We start from the raw sequence: 6,000 nt of genomic DNA, 5'->3' as shown, positions 1-6,000 counted from the left end.
CTCTGTCACCAGGCTGGAGTGCAGTGGCGCAATCTTGGCTCACTGCAACCTCTGCCTCCTGGGTTCAAGCAATTCTCCTGCCTCGGCCTCCTGAGTAACTGAGATTACAGGCATGTGCCACCACGCCCAGTTCACTTTTAGTAGAGATGGGGTTTCACCATGTTGGCCAGGATTGTCTCGATCTCTTGACTTTGTGATCCTCCCGCCTCGGCCTCCCAAAGTGATGAGATTACAGGCGTGAGCCACTGTGCCTGGCCTATGTTTTCTTTTATGTCATTTTCAAGAGATGAGTAGATAGAAGGTGAGAACATGGAACATTTTCCCTTGAAGCAAAGAGTGTAAGAGCCCATCACCAGAGTGAGACTCAAAATGAAGCAGAGGGAAAGTAAATACAGATACTATTAAGGGATCAGCAGAGCCTCTCAGGGTTGCCAGCTTCCTCTCCTTTTTGTTTTCTGGCCTTTGCTTCATTCAGATATTGATGTTAGCATTCTAGTGTAGAGCTCTTTTCTCCCAGGACACTTGACAGCCCCGCCAATGTGGGTATAACTGATGAATCCCCAGATGCTCAAGTCATCTGGCTCTTACTGATACCTGCTTAGAGTTTTGTTCCACTGCCAGCTTATACATGCTAATAGTATTGTTATTTCACACACTGGCTCTGTCTCTCCAATCAACTATAAGCTCTATGAAAACAGGAGACCTTGTTGTTCCTACAGGGCTCAGGTTCAATATACCTTTGGAAGTTGATGAATCAATCAATTAAGTTACTATGTACATTCCTCTTAGTGGAGATAGAAAGCAAATATTGACATCCAGAAATTTCAGCAACTGTGACACAGCAGAAGGATGTGGCTAAAAGGAAATAAACAGAGAATGAGAAGAAACAGAAAAACAAAACCACATTATTTTTCATCTCCTTCTCAGCTATACCTCTTTGAAAATGTCCTCTTCTTCCCCCATCCTTTTCAGAAAGTGAAACAGTATTGAAAAGATAAACACAGGCCGGGTGTGGTGGCTCACGCCTGTAATCCCAGCACTTTGGGAGGCTGAGGTGGACGGATTGCTTGAGCTCAGGAGTTTGAGATCAGCCTGAGCAATATAGGGAGACTTCATCTCTATAAAAATTTTTTAAATTAGCCAAGTGTGGTGGCGTGTACCTGCCTATAGTCCTAGCTACTTGGGAGGCTGAGGTGGGAGGAATGTTTGAGCCTGGGAGGTGGAGGCTACAGTGAGCCATGTTCCAGCCACTATATTTGAGCCTGGGCAACGGAATGAGACTCCATCTCAAATAAATAAATAAATACATAAATAAACACAGGGAGTAAAGTTGCAGTTTTGTTCATCATAATGAAGCAAGAACCCTTAAAGCAGCTAGTAAGTCTTTAGCATGGATTACACTACAGTTTTCAAAAGCTATACTGGTTCTGATACTGTGGTCTGATTTCAGATGCAATTGTTGAGAATCGAGTTATCTTAAGAGTGAATGGAAAATATTGCTACCATAGAGATATAAGCAAACTATTATTTCAAGATTGTATTATAAAAAGGATAAAGGAAGGGATTGGAAAATCCCAAAACAAAAATTTCAAACAGTTTTTGGGTATTAGTGGGTGTTAGGCAGTTTTCTAATCTTTCCTGCCTGTTTAAACTGATTTAAGCCTCCCAACAATGCTATGAAGATGTTATTATTACTATCTCTATTTCCTAGATGTGAAACCCAAGGAACAGCAAGGTTAAGTAAGTAGAGCAAAGCCAAGGGTGCCCAGCTGGAAGTGGCAGAGCTGGGATTTGCTCTTAAGCCTGGTACTAAACCACTACCCAAAACTGATGATGGCCTCTAAACCTTTGTAACTCTGGGTATAGAAGTGAACAATTTATCTCCTGGAATCTGCTGAATGATAGATATCTGCAGTATACTTTCCACCTTCTCCTGTGTGGGTGTAGTTTTTATGACATGTGAAGGGCCAGGACAAGGAAAAGGGGATTAACACTCTCAGACCATGCTGCCTACTGGCTAACAGAAGCTCCCCCTCGCTTCTCCTAGACAGAAGACCATTGACCTCATGAGGTAGGAGATAGCAAAGCAAAAAGAGCTAGAAAGTTTGGGACAAGATAGCATTTCCATGCATCAGCACTCAGTTTAATTAAATCAGTCCTTGGTCCAAAATAATGTTGTTGATGAAGAACATCGTTTCACCTTATTCGGAGTGCCAAATGTTAATGGAAAGGAATGTAAACACTTAAAATGCTTGCACCAATTTGAAACGATGGTTTTATCAACTTCTCCTTTCCTGCTTGTTTAGTTCTACAGTCCTAGCCCAGACCTCAGTCTCTCTATCCTGGATTCTTTAGGCTTCAGAATGAAGCCTAAACTTTTCCATCATGCAAGCAAAACCTTCCATAAATTGGCTCCTGCCTACTTTTTCAGACAGATCCCTGGTTCCAAACACTAACTGGACAAATCGCCCAATCACCTGGCTGCCTTGCTGGTTCCCATCCTTATTCTGCTGTTTTCTACCCCTTCACCCTTGCGCTTATCCTTCCCTCTGCATAGACTACTCAAACCCCCACACATTTCAGGAGCTGACTCTCAGTCAATCTCACTCTTTCCTTGATACTCATTATCTCTGTGGCCATGGGCAAGCCATCTTGACCTCTCTGATGGTCTTCATCTGCAACAAAGAGAACATATTACGTAGATGGAGAATTTGAAATAAAGACCTGGTACTCTGCACATTTACAGAGCAGATACAGATGTTTTGTAAATGGCTATCATGTTAACCCTTGTTCCTTGTGATCTGGCTTAAATGCTATTTGTTCTGAGAAGCTTTCCAAAATTTCCCTTGTTGGAATGGAGCTCTTCCCCGCTTCATCTCCTGTTAAAGTTTTGAGTTTTTTTGAAAACCTCAGAAATTTGGTTTGTTCATTATAATTCTGACTAATACAAGACAGATATGTATTTTGTAAATTACATAATTCAGTTGTGTTTAATATATTCACATGACTATGCAACCATCACCACCATCTACTTTTGGAACATTTCTATCACTCCAAAGAATAGAAGAGCTCCCACTTCTCCACATCCTCACAGACAGTTTTATTGTCTGACTTTTTTTTTTTTTTTTTTTTTTTTTTGGAGACTGAGTCTTACTCTGTCACCCAGTCTGGAGTGCAGTGGCACGATCTTGGCTCACTACAACCTCTGCCTCCCAAGTTCAAGCAATTCTCAGCCTCCCGAGTAGCTGGGACTACAGGGCATGCCACCATGACCAGCTAATTTTTGTATTTTTAGTAGAGATGGGGTTTCACCATGTTGACCAGGCTGGTCCCGAATCACTGACCTCAAACGATCTGCCCTCCTTGGCCTCCCAAAGTGCTGGGATTACAGGCGTGAGCCTCTGTGCGTGGTCTGACTTTTTTATTCTAACTATCCTAGTAGATGTGAAATGGTAGCTTTTTATTGTTTTCAAATACATTTCTCTAATGACGAATCATATTGAGAATTTTTTTTAATGTGCTGTCCTGTGGAAGTTTACAGTTTTACAATGGCAGTTGCTACAGCCAGTACTCAGTTACGCTTTGCATGTCTTTGCTCAAAGCTTTACAAATTGTGGGGCTCAAATTGTGTTTATTGAATGAGTTATTTACTCCTGATATCACTCATTAGGTATCCTGACATGAAATTCCTACAAGGGAGAAGAGAGAGGATAAAGGAGGTACAAAGAAAAACATTGAGCAAAAATCAAAGAATATGTTGCATACCAATCTGAGATTATCCATTATATGTTTTTATTGTTTGTTTGTTTGGGTTTTTTTTGAGTCGGGGTCTCACTCTGTTGCCCAGGCTGGGGTGCAGTGGTGCAATTATGGCTCACTGCAGCCTCAAACTCCTGGGCTTAAGCAATCCTTCCACTTCGGCCTCCTGAGTAGCTGCAACTAAAGGCACATGCCACCACAGCCAACTAAGTTTTTTAAAAATATTTTTGTAAGTGGCTGGGCACGGTGGCTCATGCCTGTAATCCCAGCACTTTGGGAGGCTGAGGCAGGCAGATCACGAGGTCAGGAGTAGGAGACCATCTGGCTAACACAGTGAAACCCCATCTCTACTAAAAAATAGAAAAAATTAGCCAGGCGTGGTGGCGGGCGCTTGTAGTCCCAGCTACTCAGGAGGCTGAGGCAGGAGAATGGCGTGAACCCAGGAGGTGGAGCTTGCAGTGAGCCAAGTTCGTGCCACTGCACTCGAGCCTGGGTGACAGAGTGCGACTCTGTCTCAAAAAATAAAAAAATAGGCCGGGCGCGGTGGCTCAAGCTTGTAATTCCAGCACTTTGGGAGGCCGAGATGGGCGGATCACGAGGTCAGGAGATCGAGACCATCCTGGCTGACACGGTGAAACCCCGTCTCTACTAAAAAAATACAAAAAAAAACTAGCCGGGCGAGGTGGCGGGCGCCTGTAGTCCCAGCTACTCAGGAGGCTGAGGCAGGAGAATGGCGTAAACCCGGGAGGCAGAGGTTGCAGTGAGCCGAGATCCGGCCACTGCACTCCAGCCTGGGCGACAGAGCGAGACTCCGTCTCAAAAAAAAAAAAAAAGATGAATAAAAAATAAATAAATAAATAAATAAATAAATAAATAAATAAATAAATGTATTTGTAGAGATGGGGGTCTTGTTATGTTGCTCAGGCTGTCATTATATTTAATATGTTTCATTTCAGCTATTAACGGGCAGATCACGAGGTCAGGAGATCGAGACCATCCTGGCTAACACTGTGAAACCCCGTCTCTACTAAAAAAAAATACAAAAAACTAGCCGGGCGAGGTGGCGGGCGCCTGTAGTCCCAGCTACTAGGGAGGCTGAGGCAGGAGAATGGCGTGAACCCGGGAGGCGGAGCTTGCAGTGAGCTGAGATCCGGCCACTGCACTCCAGCCTGGGCAACAGAGTGAGACTCCATCTCAACAACAACAACAACAAAAAGTTCTAGTATTTCTACCAACTGATGCCTATTCATTGTACTTCTCTTCCCTTAATCACTTGGGCAGATTCAATAAAGAGGCATTATTTTAAAATGAAAACGTTTTAGTTTAAAATGAGAAAAAAGGAATTAAACCAGGAAAAGTAATTTTCAACTCATGATGATAATTGGAGCACAAAGGCTTAACTCCCCCATGTTCCTTCAAAATCCACTCTTAAAGGAATTAAAACAATAGGGGGACATTTGTGACCATCCTAGAAACTCAATTGAGGTGCTACGACATTCCAGAGCAATCTAAAAAATATGTATTAGATACTCTCTTTCAATGAAGTGCAATGCATTTGAAAGAAAAGAAGGAAAACTCTCAATTCACTAAACGCAAAAGAAAGACCCAAGGAGCCAGAGAAGGTTTGCAGCAGAATCTTCCTGTAACCACGGCTAGAGGGGCTAGAGCTACTGTAATCCAGGTAGAGGGAAATAGGTACTTACTAAATCCCTTTGGAAGTGTACCAAACAGCAAAGCTCAGAGTTCAGATCCCAAGGCAGTGCCAGTTCCGGTTGCCTTGGGATGACTCTTGGGGGAGAAGGCCTGGTCCAGCTATGCAACATCTCCATGGAGTCACTACTCTGTAGAGGGCTCCCGGTCTGCTAGGGCTGCTTGCCTCCTTAGAGACCCACGTTTGAATTCCAGGCCCACCTCCTCAGGCTGCTTATCTGATATGAACTGGACCCTCTTTCAGTCCTAAAGAATGCACATGGTGTTTCAATTAGGATGTTTTTTTTTTTTAATTGTAAGGAATAGAGGCTTAATCATACTGGCTTGAGTCAGAGGGACCAGAAAGAATTACTGTAATTACTCTCTGCAGCATCACGGGAAGCAGAGTCCTTCTCGAAATTCAAAAACAGAAACCACAATGGCCAGACCTCGTTTACACCAACGCACAGGAACCTTGGCAGCCACCACCCAACACTGCTGTGACTCCATACTGTGATTCCATACAACTCCCAAAAGTGTGTCCCACTAGAA

The sequence above is a fragment of the Rhinopithecus roxellana genome, chromosome 8 (assembly GCF_007565055.1).
Source record: "Rhinopithecus roxellana isolate Shanxi Qingling chromosome 8, ASM756505v1, whole genome shotgun sequence".
Lineage (NCBI taxonomy): Eukaryota > Metazoa > Chordata > Mammalia > Primates > Cercopithecidae > Rhinopithecus > Rhinopithecus roxellana.
This window is presented reverse-complemented; position numbering follows the sequence as displayed.